Below are 19,878 nucleotides of genomic sequence, written 5' to 3'. Positions count from 1 at the left end.
CCAAGACTAAAAACATCTGGTTCTGTGTCTTGGAGAAAAGAAAATGATTTGTCTTTGAGCATCAAGGCAATGTTGATTAGATCATATGTTTTCATCAAAGGAAATTCTGCCACTGTGAATTCTTGTAACTTTCCACTTGTTCTTGCCACAGTGTACTTCAAATTTTCGAACTTCCCTTCGAATATGACATCCCTTTTTATAGATATCACCTTCTTAATCTTCTTCAAAGACCATACTTCCTCTTGAGCCTTCGCCAATACTGCATAAAACCTTATCTTCATCTTCTTTCCCTCTTCGGTTTCCATTGATTTTGTTTCAGCTTTGAACTGTGGCATCACGAACATCATTTCATTGACTGGAAAGTCAAGTTGACAATAGTCTGTGTTCGTAACCACATCGCTCTTTTTCGGAACCTTTTCAAAAGAATACACGTGATCAAACATCACCCTAGATTCTATTGTTTCGTAGTTGAAAACTTTCGAAGGATCACCCTTATCAACATTCGAACCATCTAAAGCTCTTTGTCTCATTATACTTTGAACATGTCTCATTCTATCAACCTTAGCTGCCACCTCAGCTTTCTTCTCTTTATTTGACTTCTCAATCATAACTCCTTTTCCCTTGTCTTTAATGTTTGACGAAGCCATATTCTTTGAAGAAGAGACATCAATTTGTTTCTCAATTACAATACCTTTTGATATAGGTTTTGAAATTGGAACTGTTGTAATCACAGTCGAAATAACTGGATCAGCTGAAACAACAGATGGCTTTACTACTACTTTCGAAGGATATACTTTTCCGACTACCTTCGTATCTTCAGTTGTCTTCATTTGTTCTCCAGCCTTTGTATGATCAATCTTTTCTCCCCCTTGCACCCCTGTGAAAGCAGGTGGGGCATCCGAAACATTTGGTAAAAGACTCGATATACGAAGTAATGGAGCCAAATTCTTGTGTAAGATGGCTTCGAATTGAGAAAATTTTGGAGACAGAAATTCTTGAGAAATAATCGAAGAAACACTCTTCGAAGACAAGTCTTGTAATTCTTTCAACAACCTTACCAATTCTCCAAAGCATTGTTCTTCTTTGGCAGAAATATTTATCAGTTGTGGATTTATCTACTCAAACATTTTGACACATTTGACAACAACATCACAAATAATGTAAATTTTCTCATTTGCTAAAACATAATCTTGCTGAGCAGTCTGAACTTACTTCTGCATGTCTTCACGAAGTTCTCTGATCTGTAAGTTGACATCTTCTCGTACTTTCTTGACTTCCTGTACGAAGAGCACATGACGCTCCTTCGTAACAATCTTTAGATCCTTCACCTCCGTCACAAAATCAGATCTCAGAGAATTGATTCGATTCTCTGTAGAAATATCATTCTGATCAACCTTCTCAAGAACTCGACTCTCCGAATCACGAATTAACCCTGATGCCTTCGAAATCACCCTTTCTTCCATCAGCTTCAGTAAGGAATCAACTTCCATTCTTGTAACTCCACCATTGCCCACATCTGCTTGGGATTGCAAGATAGAATTCAATTTCGAATTCAAAATCTTGAACTGCTTCATGGTCATCAACATGTGGTCAGGGAAATCTTCTTCGGCTTGATCAAAATGAAGAGCTTCGAACGTTCCTTCAAAGCCTTCATTATCGGTTTCATCATCAACCATGGTTTCATCAATAGGTGAGGATGGATGAGGTGGATCAGTTGATTGAGTTGAGAATATGGTGGTGAATGGTTGATCCATAATCGATTGAAATGTTGGAGAATCAATTGTTGATGTAACCTGGGTTAAAGAAAGACATTGGAACAGCAAAAGAATCGAACATTGCTTTAGACAGAACTGAATTCTGTAAAGCAACCACCAGCATTTGGAGTTCCTCTAGATATTTTGACAAATCAGATTCCACTTGGTAGTTTGAACCCTGGATTTTCAGAATCGAAACTCTAACAACTTCGTCTGTGGTTAGTGATGATGTAGTCGCCATTATTGAAGATAAGAACATAAAAGGTATGAAGAAGATGACTTTTTGAAGAGATGAGTTACAAAGAGAATTTCGTATGACGGAATGTTTGAATCGTGCATTGCGTTTTTGAAGTTTGATCAATTTGTTTCGTTGAATCTAATCTTTTGGTAGAAAGTTTTTGAACGAATTTTTCCAATATTGATTTTGCATTGTAGACAATAGGTACAAGGGAAAGTAAAGAAGTTACTTTGGAAGGGAGAGTTAAGTTTGATTTACTTCAGGTGATTTCCTTATGAAAAATATATTGAACATATTAACATATAAGTTGATATATATTATATAGGGTAACTATAAGTTCTGATTCCTTGTCTTATTTTCTGCAGGCTATGCAAAGAGATTATAAACGAAGCTCATATTCACTAAATTCTATTTCAGCACACTTTCTTAATGAGCAGGGATTCTTTCTATGTTATGATTTGTTAAATATTGGGTTAAATGCAAGAAATAATAATACACTTCAATTCGTTTGTTTATCATAGCATTCTACTTTCATTTATTATTATTACAACAATGTATTTTGAAAAATCTACCTTGTTATAGTTATAACAATATGATTAAAATACAAAGCGCTATTGCTATAGTAGGATAAACATTTAAAGGTATTATGTCCTAATAAGATAAAAACTGAATGTGTAAAATGCTGTAATTGGGTATCTTTTTTTTCAAAGTACAACACCTTAATAAGCGAAAAAAAGTTGAAAGTACAATGTTGTAATAGAAAGAAATGAAAGTAGAATTCTATAACACACAAGTAAATGAAATTACATTCCTATTTCTTGCATTTAAGTCGTTATTATAATCTATAACAACAAATAAACAAAACAAAGACATCAAAAGAGAAAAAGGAAACATGAATATCAATATGCATTGTCTTGGCTATTGATGTGGAAGAAAAAGTAATTCTGACTTAGTCTTCAATTGACCTTGTCAATAGGAATAAGTGGCTTAGTTGCCACCTAGTTAGGAGCACACGTTTATTTAGTTTTAGCTTTGCAGTTACTTTGCTTTGTTTTGCTATTTAAAGCCTGTAAGTCTTTGTTTTGATTATCAGAAATAAGAAGGAGAAAACTGGGAATCTTTTCCTGCAATTCTGTGTTTTTCTTTATTTGGGTATACTACTTTTGATCTTTACAGGGGCCTGATCCAACACTTGGTATCAGAGCTTTCTTATTTATGCCCAAATACATAAGACACGACAACATGATAGGTTCCAGTCAACAGGTACCAAGAGATAACGGTGGTGTGTCGTTCCAATGTCCATTGTTGACTTCAACAAACTATACCACGTGGGCAATCAAGATGGAGGCTATCATGGATGCTCAAGGTGTTTGGGAATCCATAGAACCAACTGTCGGAGTGACTGTTGATGAGAAGAAGAATAAGATGGCACGGGCCTACATTTTCCAAGCAATACCAGAGAATATTCTCATGCAGGTGGCCAAGAAGAAAACTGCAAAAGAAGTGTGGGAATCTTTGAAAATTCGGTACCTGGGTGCAGATCGAGTGCAAAAGGCAAGATTGCACTCATTCAAGAGTGAGTTTGATGCACTGAGGATGAAAGAAGGAGAGACCATAGATGAATTCATGGGAAAGTTGAGTGGTATTAACTCAAAATACATCAGTCTTGGTGCAACAATAGAAGACAACACTTTGGTGAGGAAGTTGCTTGATTTTGTCCCAGAAAAGTATCTACAAATTGTAGCCTCCATTGAACAATATTCAGATTTGGATACCATGCCATTTGAAGAAGCTATAGGAAGACTCAAAGCATATGAGGATCGGTTGAGAAGTCGCACCGAAACCACTAATGCTGAAGCTGGTCTGCTGCTCACCCGATCAGAGGGGCAAATGGGTCAAAAGTCAAACAAAAACTCCACCAACTCAGCAGGAAGAGGCCGTGGCTCATCTCACAGTGAGAGGGGAGGTCGAGGAGGCCATCGTGGAGGAAGAGGAGGCTTAAGGGGTAGAGGTGGTCGGGGTAATCACCAACAATCTCGAGACAATGGTCAAGTAAAGGGAAGAGACAAGAGTCACATAAAGTGCTTCAACTGTGATGTGTTTGGACACTATGCATCGGAATGCCCCAATCCTAAGAGGAAGGAGGCTGATGTCAATCTCACACAGGTACATGAAGAAGAACATGCTCTTTTATTAACTGTCTGGGGTGAAGATACAGATAACTGGGTACCGCTTAATGAAGACAAAGTGTTCCCAGCAACAAAAGAAAATGAGAAGGATACATGGTACTTGGATAATGGGGCCAATAACCACATGACAGGGGTGCGTGAGTACTTTACAAAACTTGATGAAAGAGTAACAGGGCAGGTGCGTTTTGGGGACGCGTCTAAAGTTCAGATAAAAGGAAGGGGTACAATTCTCTTGGAATGCAAAAATGGAGAGCAACAAGTCATCTCTGAGGTATATTACATCCCAGCTTTACAAAGTAATACACTTAGCCTAGGACAAATGACAGAAGTGGGATACAAGATCGAGATGCTTCATGAATTCTTAAAGGTTCATGATGCTAGCAACAGGTTGATAATGATGGTACAATGTTCAAAGAACAGGTTGTACAAGATTGTCCTGCATACAACACAACCTGTGTGCCTTAGTGCAAGCCTAGATGATACAGCATGGCTGTGGCACGCAAGATTGGGTCATGTAAACTTCCGTGTGATCAAGTCTATGGTGGTAAAGGATATGGTGCGGGGAGTGCCAAGAATTCAGCATCCCACACAGATTTGTGAGGGATGTTTAGTTTCCAAACAGACCCGATATCCGTTCCCGAAAGTAGCACAGTGGCGTGCAAGCTCTCCACTTGAACTGATTCATGCAGATTTATGCGGTCCTATAACGCCCCAAACACTAGCTGGCAACCGGTACTTCCTTCTCATGGTAGATGACTACAGCAGATACATGTGGGTGTCGATGATCAAAGACAAAAGTGAAGCTTTCACTGCCTTCAAGAAGTTCAAGAATCGAGTAGAAGGTGAAGGGAAATACAAATTAAAATTGTTGCGCACAGATCGAGGAGGTGAATTCATGTCAAATGAATTCACTGAGTTCTGCAATCGGGAAGGAATCAAGAGGCAATTGACTGCACCCTATTCCCCTCAACAGAACGGGGTGGTAGAACGCCAGAACCGTACAATTCTTGAAACCACTAGGTCCTTGCTGAAAGCCATGGATGTCCCAGAAACACTGTGGGGAGAAGCCGTTCGCCACGCCGTGCAGATTTTAAACCGAGTCCCAACAAGAGGAGTAAAAGACATGACTCCATATGAAGCTCTACAGGAGATGAAGCCAACGTTGGAGCGCTTTAGAGTGTTCGGTTGTGTAGCTCACGTAAAGATACCAACGAATAAACTCACAAAGTTGGGAGATAGAAGTGAACAAATGGTGTATTTGGGAAACGAGGCAGGAAGTAAGGCGTTCCGGTTGTATTGCCCTAAACGAAATAGAATATATGTATCAAGAGATGTCGTATTTGAAGAGAAAAGGAAATGGGATTGGGCTAAAGTCCTCTGTGAAGGCCCAATACTAAGTAATTCTTGGGTCAGGTTCCCTAGTGAAGGAATAGCCCAAGATACGATGGAGGAACTCGATCCAACATTAGGAGAAATTGGAAGCCCTAGTTCGCCACCGCATGGGTATCAGTCATCCACAACACCAACAGATCATTCACCTCCTGTGAGCGAAGTCCCAATAAGTCCAGGAGACTCCACGAGTCTAGCATCAGAAGAAGACGTAGACAGGTCCACGTATGACGATACCCTTGTTCGAGGATTTAGGGCCTTAACAGACATTTATAACGAAACCCAGGAGATGGAAGATGATGCAGAGATGCTAATGTACGTAGGTGAAGAACCCACCACGTATGAAGAAGCTTCAGGTGACAAAGAATGGAGAAATGCGATGAAACAAGAACTGGAATCAGTTGAAAACAACAATACATGGAAATTGACTCATCTCCCTAAAGGGCAAAAGGCGATAGGGCTGAAGTGGGTATTCAAGTTGAAAAAGAACGCATAAGGGAAAGTAACAAAACACAAAGCCAGAATCGTTGCAAAGGGATATGTACAGCAAAAGGGTGTAGACTTTGATGAGGCTTTTGCACCGGTGGCTCGTCTGGAGACAATTCGCTTGGTACTGGCATTGGCAGCAAGTGAAGGGTGGAAAGTTCATCACTTGGATGTGAAATCTGCGTTTTTGAATGGAATTCTACAGGAAGAGGTGTATGTTACTCAACCAATAGGTTTTGTCATTGCTGGAAAAGAAAACATGGTCTACAAGCTTAACAAGGCGCTCTATGGCTTGCGACAAGCACCAAGAGCTTGGAATGATCGACTTGACAAGACCTTGAAAGAGATAGGATTCCAAAGGTGCCCATAGGAATTTGCCGTATACAAGCTCCAGAAATCAAATAACACCTTGATTGTGGGTGTTTATGTAGACGACCTAATCGTGACAGGTACAAGTGAGGAGCTGGTGGCTGAATTCAAAAGGCGGATGCTAAAGAATTTTGACATGAGTGATATGGGAAGTCTATCCTATTACCTGGGGATAGAAGTCCAACAAGGGCATGGAGGTATCACAATCAGCCAAACCGGGTATGCTAAGAAGATATTACAAATAGAAGGCATGAGAGATTGTAACCCATCAAAATACCCAATGGAACCAAGGCTTGCTCTAACAAAAGATGAAGATGGAGTGCCAGTCAATGCCACTGATTACCGACGCCTGATTGGCAGCCTCCGTTACCTCATTCACTCAAGACTGGATTTGAGCTACTCAATTGGAGTAGTGAGCAGGTACATGGAGTCACCTAAGGAGAGCCACCTCAAGGCAGTTAAACACATTCTAAGGTACCTAAAAGGGAAAATCAACTATGGTCTATTATAAAAGAAGGGTGGAGACAAAAAGTTGATTGGATTCAGTGATAGCAGCTATGGAATGGATGTTGATGGCAGAAAAGGCACAACAAGGATGGTGTTTTATTTTTCTGGGAATCCAGTAACATGGTCATCCCAGAAACAACAAACTATAGCCTTGTCTTCGTGTGAAGCAGAATTCATGGCTGCAACCGCAACAGCATGCCAAGCACTCTGGTTAAGAAGTTTGCTGAAGGAGCTAACTGGCTGGAAAAAAGAAAGTGTCAGGATGTATGTAGACAACAAGTCAGCCATAGCTCTTATGCAGAATCCTGTTTTTCATGGGAGGAGCAAACACATTGACACTAAGTTTCATTTCATACGGGGTTGTATTGAAAGGAAGCAAATTGATGTGAAACACATCAGTGGTGAGGAACAAAGAGCAGATCCCTTGACAAAAGCTTTGCCAAGACTCAAGTTCTTAGAGATGAGAGACCTTTTGGGAGTTATAAGGCTCGAGGACAAAGTTCAGAATTAAGGGGAAGTATGTGGAAGAAAAAGTAATTCTGACTTGGTCTTCAATTGACCTTGTCAATAGGAATAAGTGGCTTAGTTGCCACCTAGTTAGGAGCACACGTTTATTCAGTTTTAGATTTGCAGTTACTTTGTTTTGTTTTGCTATTTAAAGCCTGTAAGTCTTTGTTTTGATTATCAGAAATAAGAAGGAGAAAACTGGGAATCTTTTCCTGCAATTCTGTGTTTTTCTTTATTTGGGTATACTACTTTTGATCTTTACAGGGGCCTGATCCAACAATTGACAATGAATAATTTTCATGTATCTTTTTTTATCATGCTTTTCTCTTGATGTGGATTGAACTATTTGTGTTATATTTCTTTCCTTATATATTATACATCTATTTTAATGTTTTGACAATATGGTGATTCATTTGCAGAAAGAGAATGTTCATCATTCAATTATATCTGGCCTTCAAAATGGTAACTCAGAGACAAGACGTAGGCTAACTCTATACTGTCTTAAGGTATAACTCTATCACTCTATCATTATTTTACATTTGTAATGATCAACATACAATCATTGATTTTTTTTATTATAGTTTACTTTCATTTCTTCCTATTATAACATTGTACTTCAAAAAATCTACGTAATTGCATAAATGTTATCCAAATAAAAAACAATTCTCATAACTATAATTGGGAAGATTTTCAAAGTAGAATGTCCTTACAAGAAAAAAATTGAAACTACAATGCTATAAATGGATCCTTTTTAAGAGTACAATGCTTTAATAAAAAAGAAATTGTAAGTACACTAAAATGATAGGAAAAAATGAAAGTATGTTGCTATATATTTTTATAATACAAGTTGAAGAAAGTGGAATATTTATACATGATGCTTATCTCCCTCAACGACTGTTAGACAAGTTGATGTACATATACAACTATGTGGAGATGGCCCGAGTCACTAGCATTCCCCTATAATTTCTTCTATCTAGAGGACAGAGTATTAAAGGTCATCTTTTATAAAAAATATGGAATTTGTATTTATTATTATATGGAAGCATTAGTTTTTGAAATTTAATTGAATGTATGTAGGTACTTTTTCAACTTTTAAGGAAAGCAAAACAGAAAAATCTAGTGCTTCCTAATGTGAGTCAAGCAGGATCTGAACAAGGAACATACGAAGGTGCAACTGTGAGTATATTCTTTTTCACTATATTCACATTCTATATTTAAATATTTATTATAAATGTTTTACATAGAAGTAATGTTTTCTGTATAGGTTTTGGAAGCCAGGGCAGGATTCTTTGAGAAGCCAAATGCAACATTGGATTTTACATCCTTATATCCATCAATCATGATGGCATATAACTTATGCTACTGCACTTTAGTAAGAAATTTTTACATTTTGATTAAATATATAATGATCAAGTTATGTTTCTTTTTTTACTTAAGCGGTTAAGTAAAAACACTTGACTTAATGTATTATGACATTAAACCTTTACCTATTTTTCCTTTTTTCCTCCTCCCAACCCTTCTAGTATTGATACATATTGTTGAAATTTGTTTTTTGAAATGTAAGGGTATAATGGTCATTTAGTCTCATTAAGATGGTTTAATGTTGTTAATTTAGATTTGTTGTTTTTTTGTTGTTAAGGTAACTTCTGAAGATGCATAGAAGCCTCAACCTTCCACCAAAATGTGTCAATAAAACTCCATCTGGTGAAACGTTTGAGAAGTCAGATTTACAGAAGGTTGTTACTGACTTGATGACATGTTATATTTTACACTATAAAAAACATTTATGACAAGTGATTATAATTTATAAATATTTTCAGGGCATACTTCTGGAGATTCTTAAAGAACTGTTGGCTGCCCGTAGAAGAGCTAAAGCAGATTTAAAAGTATGTTATTTCTTAACGAGATAACTGCAAAAAATAGCAATGTACTTCCATTTATTTGTTATTATAGCATTCTACTATTTATTTTTATTTTTTTCTATTACAACATTGCATATTGAAAAATATTTCTAATTACAGCAAAGTCATCTAAATACAAAGCAATTATTACTCCTATAATCTCTAGATTTTTTAATGTATAATGCAAAAAAATTGAAGTGCAATGTTATAATTATTTGGGTAAATAATGAGTTTGTTGGGTCAGGAAGAAAAGGATCCCCTAATGAAAGGTGTATTGGATGGTCGCCAGCTGGCTTTGAAGGTAACACAACAAAAAGTTTTTCATTTTCCTAATTCTTTTTTGCTAAAATAACATATGCTTATTTTATTACGTGATATTTTTCAGATAAGTGCAAATTCAATGTATGGATTTACATGGATTTACAGGAGCTACCTTTGGCCAGTTACCATGTTTAGAAATTTCTTCTAGCGTTACTAGCTATGGTAATAATATATTTATTAATATTATCATCCATAAAAGTATCTCCTCTCCCTATTTTAATAAAAGAATTAAATTTTGCCATATGACATCGCGTCCAATCCTCTCTAATGAAAATTAAATTACTATTTTACCCTTCATCCTTATTAATCAAAATCCTATAATTTAGGCAATAAATTAGGAATGCACAAACTTCCTTTAATTTTGTCTTCTTTTTTTGGAAATCTATTCGAATTTTGAAATATATAAATCCCTCGTCATATGACAATATCATTTTCATGATTGATTGTGTTTTTTTCACTTCATTCATATTTATATTGCATTGTACAAAATCATGATTTTATCAAATATGTACACATACAGAATGTAGCAGATATTCATAACAATGTATATATTAATTTTAACTAATCATTATAAGCTTACATACAAAACTTCTATTTTTTATAAATTAATAAATTTTTACAAATTTTTTATTAGTCATTAAATTTAAATTTATCAATAGTGTTGTTTTTCTCAACTGTGGTTTCCACGGGTATTAACCTAGTATGTTAATATGATTATTTAATTATGGAAATGACACCTCCTGATTTTGTAAGTTTTAGGGATAATGACTTAGGAGGGTAATAAGATTTTCAGTTTGTCCGTATTAGGTCACAAAGTTTTTTTTTGTGCGTATTAGACCAATATGGTTGTTATTACCGTTTAAAAATAATCATTTTACTGGTTAAAACCGGTAAAAATGACTATTTCTAAACGGTAATAACAACCATATTGGTCTAATACGCACAAAAAAACCTTAGTGACATAATATGAACAAACTGGAAACCTAATTACCCTCCTAAGTCATTAACCATAATTATTTATATTACATGCTTACTAATCAATGTGACTGACCTGCTTGACTGAAAATAGTTGCTTCCATTTAAACTTATCTCACAACCCTTCAAGAACTTCTAAGTCCAAAAACTCATATGATTGATGATCTTCATTACATAAATATGCAAAATTTTATCAATAACTTCTTTTTTGTCATTTAAATGTTTACGTGAACACATCCATATGTACAAAAACAATCTCACTTTGATACCTCCCATCAATGTCTACATTTGATGACGAATGGAAATGTAAAACTAACAAGGACTTGCAGAGGATGCCTATTATCAATTTTTTTTATAAAAAACAAAACCACACCATGAACTAAGAAATTGAAGTTCCAAAATTAATCAAAAATCAACACATAAACAAACACATACAGACTATATACAACACATAAACGGAAGTTTATAAAACATGAAACTTAATGACAGGAAAAGTAAAAAACTTAAAGGAGACTTTATAAAAAGAAAAATCACCCTTACTTGCCACAAACGGTTGAAGACATCAACAAGAAGATCAATCTGACCATGGAATCCACATGTTGTTTGATCATGACTTCAGTAGATGAATTATCGAAATGTAAGAATTGCGATTGAACTCTATTAGCATTTGAAAATGGAATTAGGGTTCCAGAGAAGACGACGAAGGGTTTAAATTTTTTTTTGGACCATTTCTCGATTTGTGTGTGTCATCCTTGCGCAGGGGCCATGCTAATCTTCTCTGTATCGTTCCAATTTTATCGGATGTCCCCAAAGGGATGACTATAGATGAAGAGCTTCGCCATATAGAGGAGTAGCAGGTTATATGGGACGACGCGAGTTCTATACGAACTAGTTTACTGTTGATGGTCATATATTCTCAATGTCTTTAAAATTAGGGTTAATGACTTAGGAGGGTAATTAGGTTTCCGGTTTGTCCGTATTAGGCCATTAAGGTTTTTTTTGTGCGTATTAGACCAATATGGTAGTTATTACCATTTACAAATAGTCATTTTTACCGGTTAAAACCGGTAAAAATGACTATTTGTAAATGGTAATAACTACCATATTGGTCTAATACGCACAAAAAAAACCTTAGTAACCTAATACGGACAAACTGAAACCTGATTACCCTCCTAAGTCATTATCCCTAAGTTTTATTTCAGGTCGACAGATGATCGAAGAAACAAAGAGACTAGTCGAAGATAAATTTACAACACTAGGGGGCTATGAACATAACGTTGAGGTAATTACTAAAACTAAATACTTTTCTTATTTTTATTTTTATTTTATAATTGATGTTTTAAAAGAAAGATAATGCTGAAATGTCAGGTCATATATGCGGCTCTTGTGGCCGTTTAAGAAATATATTTTTTTTTTAATTTTAAACACAATCAACTTCACCCATAAATTACCACTATTCTATTTACATTTTATACTTCAAAAAAACACTCTCTACATACCTTCTACAAAAAACACTCATCTCTCTTATATATTTTTTTCTCGCAAGACGGGGATGTTGGCAACTTGCAAACGGGTCAAAGTTTTTGGTGTCGTATTTTAGACCACTTTCATGCGTTATTAGGAAAGAAAATGGAGCAGACATACGACTCGATCAACGCAAAAAGGTGTGATTTACGAGTGGCTTGCACCAAATTCAATGTTATATTTGACAAGTTTAAAAGTATGCATAGAAGTGATAGCAACGATTTCAACTTTTTAGCAACTACGACGTACGAATACATCCGAGTTGGACGTGGGTTTTGGACTCGACCTCAACGATGACTTCAATATGCCGCCAAGGGGGAGGGTCCACCGGACGTTCGACTTCGTCGACCACCGGGAAGGGATAAAGCGACAAAGGGAGCATCTTCAAGCGGAAAAGCACCGACAACTAGCAAAGAAGGATTTGCGGCATCCATAGATAAAGCTCTAGTATTTCTAGAAAAAAAAAATACGAAACAACCAAGATAGCTCATCGCCAAAAAATAACTCTTACTGATCTTCAAATCATAAACACAAAGCCCCAATCGAATATTGACCCGGAAAATCTTGCGACGTTTTTTAAAATCCAACAAGTCCGGGAGAAATATAGAATTTAGGTTCTAATATTTATGGTTTTAAGTAATTTAGGATTTTAATTTTTTTATGTTTTTTTTTTAAATTTTAGTATTTTAATTTGTGTCTTTTATATTAATGTAATGTGTTTTTAATTTTAATGTAGTGTGTGTTTTTATTTTAATTATGGTTTTATTTTGTTTTTTATTTAATATAATGTTAAAAAAATAAAAAATACAAATATACATTTATGGAGTGGTAACCATTTCCAATATCTAATGGATTGGTGGTGAAGCTATGGGTTGATAGTAAAGCTAACGTGATGCAGAAATAGCAAAAAATTTTCGGTGGATTGGGTGTCACCACTCCCAACCCATGGAAGGAATAAAGGAATTTAATTAATTTATTTATTTTTTTAAATATGTTTTATGACCTTTGAGTTCTATTGTCAGGTATTGAAACTGTTAGAAGGGACAATTGTCTGTCTGTTAAAAACCTGGTAACTGAGTGCCTCTAAAATATTAATAAACAGAGACATACCTACAGCTGTTCAGTTTGTGAAGAATACTATTTCGGATTTAAAAATGAATCGCATGGATTTATCTCTTTTGATTATTACCAAGGTAAGAATTTTTTTTTAGGGTTTACTGGAAGGTAAAACTAAATGTGCCTTTTTTAAACTACTTTAGTTAGTTAAGACATTGACAAAAACACGAGAGGATTATAAAGTTAAAGCTGCACATGTTGAGCTTGAATGCGAAAGGTTTCTACTTTCATTTCTTTATATTACAGCATTTTTTTTTTTTTGATGATATTATACTTCAAAAAACCTACCCAAGTATAGCATTAATTATCCTTTCATTTTTTTTTTTTTTTTATCTTTACGACATTAACTTTGGGGTAAACTTTTGGCTTGTCATATTTACAGAGATGCAGCGACTGCTCCAAATGTAGGTGATCGAGTACCATATGTCTTTATGAAAGCTTCCAAAGGTGTCATGGTAAATCTGAACACATTTTTTATCCTTTGACATATATACCCTTTTGTGTACCATTTATAAATTGAACTACTAATTTTGCGAAAAAACAAACATATGACACGTCAGAGGATCTGATTTATGTGTTATAGTATACCAATTGATACTGATCAATACTACCTTAAAAATTACATACAAGAGGTTTGTTCATTTTTAAGCATGCTTTTTAAAAAATTATATTCAGATTTGGTTCTACCTGTTGTGCTAAGTAGTTTATTTTGCAGCCATTATTGAGGATTTTTAAACCCGTTTTAGAAGAGAACTTTTTCATGAAAACCACACTAAAACTATTTCCATTTCTACTCCATCAAATAGTGGCATAATGAAGTATTTTACGAAGGAAGACTCATTTATCCAAATAGGAAAAATAAATAAAGAGTGCCTTATTCTTTTTCTTTTTTTAGGAACAAAGATCAAACACAATTGCTCGGATTGTAAGGAAAAGGAAAAGGAAAAGGAAGCTGAACTTCATTGCAAAACAGTAGCAAAGGGTATGCAAGTTGTTTTTTTTTTCAAATTGGTGACATAAAGTTAAAACAAACAGATTTAACTATTTTCTTATCTGCCTTAATTGTAGTATCTGAGTTAGAGGAGCTGTTTGGGAAGCTGTGGACACAGTGCCAGGAATGCCAAGGATCTCTTCATCAAGATGTTTTATGCAAAAGGTGCCCATATATTTTTGTACCTAAAGAGTTTTAAACAATATTTCTCAAAAAAAACGCATTTGAATTCTATTATGTATAATGTATTTCCACCTAAAAACAGAAGGATAATTTAATTATATATATTTATATGTTTACTTTTGAATAATGAAAAAAAAAATCCAAAAAATATCAATAGAGGACACAGTGTTGTCATATGTCATTCATTCCTGTTTAATCGTTATGTGTTTGTTTGTGTAGCCGGGATTGCCCCATATTCTACCGAAGGAAGAAAGCGCAAAGAGACATGGCAGAAGCCAAAGTCCAATTTGAAGGATGGAACTTCTAATATTCTTCTCTTGTTGCCTAAAATTACCATTATGCCTGCCCTTGGAATTCATTCCATATCTTGCGTATCAATCTAACATATAGATTTAGTTTATGTACATGCATTTTGTTATGGTACAAGGACGGTGGCGAGGGTAAGTGTGTCTTTGGTGGGTATTTTTTTTAGTTTTTATAATAAGGTATATATAATTAAAATTGGGGACCTACCCTAAATATTTTTAGTGAACTACCAGAATATTTTTACCAAACGTAGCCCAATACAACTTCAAATAAAAAAAGAAAAAGAAAGAAGGCAAAATCATGTGAACGAAAGTAGGAATTAGGGAACGACATTTCGTCTTCACTCCTCAATTCCAGCTTCAATCTTCATAATCGACGATAATACCGATTCCATCCGAGGTCTCTTAGAATAAGTTCGGCAGCGGATCATGAAATCTTGGTCTTCTTCTCTATCTAATGAATGGGGAGTCCGTTTTAAAATCGTCCGCCCTGCACCCACCCCCCGAGTATATGCTTCAACAGAAATCACACACCGGTAGATTATAACTAGTAAAATGACCGCCCGTAACCCAGTAGATAAAGTATATTACATAGCATTACATAGTCCGTTTTAGGGATTGGCGACTTACCCATTTAGTGACAAAGTCACTGGACGTTCCCCAAACGGGTACTGTCTGGTTGGGTGAATTCAATAATAAACGCGTGTTGGCATTCCAGCCTTTTATGGCCACATATCTTTCTGTCTAAGGAATGGGAAATCCTTATCCTGTTCCATGAATCCAATTTGCATTTCATCCGGGAAAAGCCATTTTTTGCTCAATAATGCTTTTGTCATTTGATCCAATAGTGTTCAGTTAGATAGGAACATATTTGATAATCTTTTTTTTTGGCTTATACGACTTGACCCAATCCAAACCTGTAACTAGTATTGTTTGGTTGTTTTTCATTTTATAATGGTTTCATTTAAATAGTGAATCATGTGGTTTTACGTTCTAGACCCACCACTATACAAGGATCTTCGTTTTAAAATGTAAAAAATAACTTTTGTTGTAATGAATTAGTAGTTGCTACTTTTTCATTTTTTACATATAGTTATACAAATATTTGGATATAGTGACCAATCTACACTGCTGCTTTCAGTCAATTTTTGTTCATAGTGTATCTTTTACATAACCTAATATGTGTATGCCACATGTTAGATTAGGTGATACATGTTTGTATACTAATAAATAGCGATACAAAAGTGGCTAAACTAATAAATACAAAAGTGGCTAGGGTTTAGTATTGAAAGAAAAAATATAATTATAAAAAAAGGTAAATAAGACTATAAAAAGTAAAGTTATATATGGTGAACCAAGCTAAAGGGCTAAACATAAGGTCTAATATAAGATAAACTCAAAATATTTTACCTTGCTAACATCCATTCAAACTCGTAATGCTACAACAATGAACATTGAGACACAAAAAAGCGAAAACGAGAAGTCGATTAAGCCTTCATGAAAATATCAACAATGTGGTTGATGGTACATATGGTACCAAGATGGTTTTAAGTTGGAAATCATTGCGAGTGAAATGTCAATTAATCTCAATATGTTTTGTCCACTCATGGAAAACGAAATTTTGTTGCAATTTGTATTCCATTGTTGTCACAATGCAAGGGGATAGACTGAGAAATAACAACGCCCATATCTACAAAAAGCCAACATAACCAAATAATCTCATGAGTAGCCACAACCATAGCACGATACTCAACCTCTGTATAAGAACGAAAGACCGCATCTTGTTTCTTACTTTTTCATAAGATTAATGAATCACCAAGGAAAACACCGAAAACCTATAGTTGAATTGTGACTATTAGGTTCTTTATCCTAATCAACATCATTGTAGGGTTCTAGGCACACAACTCTAAAAAAGATGTGGAAGAGAACAAGAGACTTTGAAACTAAGTTCCCCAAAGATATCTCAAGATTCGAAAAACAACCCCCCAATAAACAGTAGTGGGAGCAATAACAAACTAAATAACCACATGAACTGCATGAGTTATGTTGGTACAAGCTCAAGATTTGATAAAAGAACACCAATAATCATAGAATACCGAACATTGGTTTCAAGGGGTGCTTCAACATTCTTGTTGTCAGTGAGTCAAGCACGTTCAAATAGATCATATATGTATTTCAACCGGGACAGAAGACAACATTTGGAGATTGAGCAACCTCAATTCCCAAAACATATCGCAACAATCATAAGTCTTTCATAGCATACCACTGAGCATAATCACGCTTTAAGGACTCAATACCATTATAGTTATCACCAGTAAGTAGTAATCATATCATTTATATATAAGGATAAAAGAATTTGAAGTGTAGTCTGGCACCAAAAAATTCAAAATAACACATATATAAGATGTTATAAAACATTACCACCACATAATATTTTATTGTTTTATATATATATATATATATATATATATATATATATATATATATATATATATATATATGATTTTTTTATCATCTTTTATATAATCCCAAAAGAAAACCGACATATTTATTTGAAAAACAAGATATGATATATTTATTATATGAAGGGGTTTTACAAAATACTTAAGATAGATAAATGATAAATTAGTTAATTTTGAAAAAAAAAACTTTAGAAATGGTTATTGAAGAAGTGTTGACAAAAAAAATTAAATAAAGATTATTAGAAAGCTGATGTGACAAAATTAATATCTTGTAAGGGTATAAGTATATCACGCCATCGACGTGATGCTGAGGTGGAACACCCCCCCCCCCCCCCCAAGGAGTGTGATGATGATGTGGAGTGGCCTTTGGTGGTGTTGCTTACACCCAACCACGCCTTAATTCTTCCTTTTTATTTCTTCTTTATTTTGCATTTCTTCCTTCTTCATGCATGATCTCCGGTACGGATGAACAGTTAGTCTCAAATCTCAATCTGGTACCGATACCTAATATGTATATATGGGATGATACTCGGGATAACATGTATCCAATATTCGGGTTTTGATACTAGATACTAGGTACCAAAAATCTTTGGTATTTTCCTGGACTGACCTAAAGATGAAACATCATGAACGAGTGCAATGTCATCTCGCTTGGGGGTAAATGAGATACACATTACCAAAAAAAACTATTGTTCCATCTAGTTCCTACCGTATTCAAGAAAAAAAACCTTCGATCAAGTTCAATTGATCAAATCAGTGTATTTGTCTTTTATCGTTGAATCGACAAAGAAAAAAATCTACTCAACCAAGGTTGCTTCAAGTTCGATCAAGGTTTTGGTTCCATCAACTCCCCTTATTTCTAACCATTATGTTTATTTTTTATTCTTCCATTCAACCTAGGCCACTTCAAGTTCAATCAAGGTTGCTTCAATGAAATGCAATCAAAACAAGAATTAGGTCAACTCCCCCATCGAAGAAACACAAATAATCTTTCTAGTCTAACTCTTGTATTCTTATAAGTAACTAGTTGTTATTAGTTTTTATTTGTTACGTGCTTTTTAGATGATACATTTGATTGTTAAAGTTGATTATTTGAATGCCAAAGTAGATTATACAACTTTTATTTGGTTGGTAAAGTACATTGTGTTGGAAATAATGTTTATGGTCATTAACTATTGTTAGTAATTTTAATAACAATAGGGTCCTTTTGGGTTGCCCTCAAGACCCATTTTAGCAATTAAAAGACAAAAAAAAGTTAGGAGAAATTAGTTTGTTAATTTGTCATGTTTTGGTAATTAATTGATAGCTAATTTTTAATTAATTAAAAGTTAATTAATTAAAGGGACTAATGTTAGTAAATCAAAAGGTGTAATTAAGTGGAACATTTAAAAAAAGATAGGGATAGGGATGGATGAATTTGGATAAACCCTATCAGGGTTTTGGAGTTTCTTTAAAACTAAGCAACTATAAGCCTTAAAATAAGGAGCTAGGGATCAAACCGTAGATGCTCCTAACCTTTAAAAAATTCGGCCCTCCTTAGCCCTTTCTCTCATATCCGAAAATCCTAACCCTTATAGAGTTTGTGGGGTTTTTGAATTTTGTCTCCTATCTTCTAATTTTATTTTTTTAATTTTTTTAATTTTTTTTTTTGCTTTTTGGGTGTTTTGGGTGTGATACCATTAGAGGAATTATAGGTGGCAAGAACTTGATCTCAAACAAGGAGATCTCTACCTTCCAAAGAGGTATGCAATTTCTTATTACTTTTAGTAGTTGCAATAATAGGATGAATAGATTTTCTAATACGTACCCCAAAGGCACATATAAGAAATATTAATTATAGGAAATATTATTATAATTAAATGTGAAATCTATTAGTTATAGGGAATATATTCTATATAATGAATGCATGTTACATTGCTCAAATAAGAAATATTTCATATAATTATTTCATTTCACATTTAGTTATGATAATATTTTCTATAATTAATGTTTCTTATATGTGCCCTGAGGGCACATGTTAGAAATTTATAGTGACATAAGAACATGGTTTGGCATGCAGAATTAAAGCTTGCACAATTGAACATGGTGATTTGGGTGTTCAAGAGATGTATCGATTGTATATGGTGTTACAAAAAGGATCTCGATCTAGACTACATAAATAACACACACTTACACACTCACTTTTACATCTCTCAAGCATTCCTCTACAAGTGGTATGAACCCACTATTTATAGAGGTGTTTACATGTCTCTCTCTCTCACTCTCTATCTCTCATGTGTCAAAAGGCAAATACTCCACATACAAGTGGGTTTTACAAAAGTCAAACATTTACAAAGTCAATCATGAGTAACTTTGCACCCCAACATTCTCCCCCTTAAAGTTAGGAATGAATGACTTTCTTCAAATCTTCCAAAGTCAAGAAACTACGCGATTCGAGCCTCAAAGGTGACACATGTTGAAACGAACTTCAATCTTCAATTCTTCCATGATTCTTCAATTTGGACTCTAGGATGTGAGACCATACAAACCGAGCAGCAACAAATGATTAACTCCAAATAATCATCCTAAAGTTGCGCATAAAAACACACCCAAAAAATCTTCAATAATTCCAAACCCATTTCGAATACATCACTTCCGCACTTCCAATTGCATCATCTCATG

General features: G+C 34.7%; 1 non-coding gene and 1 pseudogene across 1 annotated transcript; one reads left to right on the top strand and one right to left on the bottom strand.

Moving 5' to 3' along the window:
* Positions 1-2,045: 2,045 nt before the first annotated feature.
* Positions 2,046-14,971, top strand: LOC145099020 (DNA polymerase delta catalytic subunit-like; annotated as a pseudogene).
* On the bottom strand, positions 11,351-11,453 carry LOC145103368 (U6 spliceosomal RNA). Its single transcript, XR_013706462.1, has one exon. It is a non-coding gene; the product is annotated as a U6 spliceosomal RNA (small nuclear RNA).
* Positions 14,972-19,878: the final 4,907 nt, after the last annotated feature.

The sequence above is a fragment of the Lactuca serriola genome, chromosome 4 (assembly GCF_051521515.1).
Source record: "Lactuca serriola cultivar US96UC23 chromosome 4, Lser_US96UC23_V15, whole genome shotgun sequence".
Classification (NCBI taxonomy): Eukaryota; Viridiplantae; Streptophyta; class Magnoliopsida; order Asterales; family Asteraceae; genus Lactuca; species Lactuca serriola.
The sequence above is the reverse complement of the archived record's forward strand: the minus strand, read 5'-3'. Positions and strand labels throughout refer to the sequence as shown.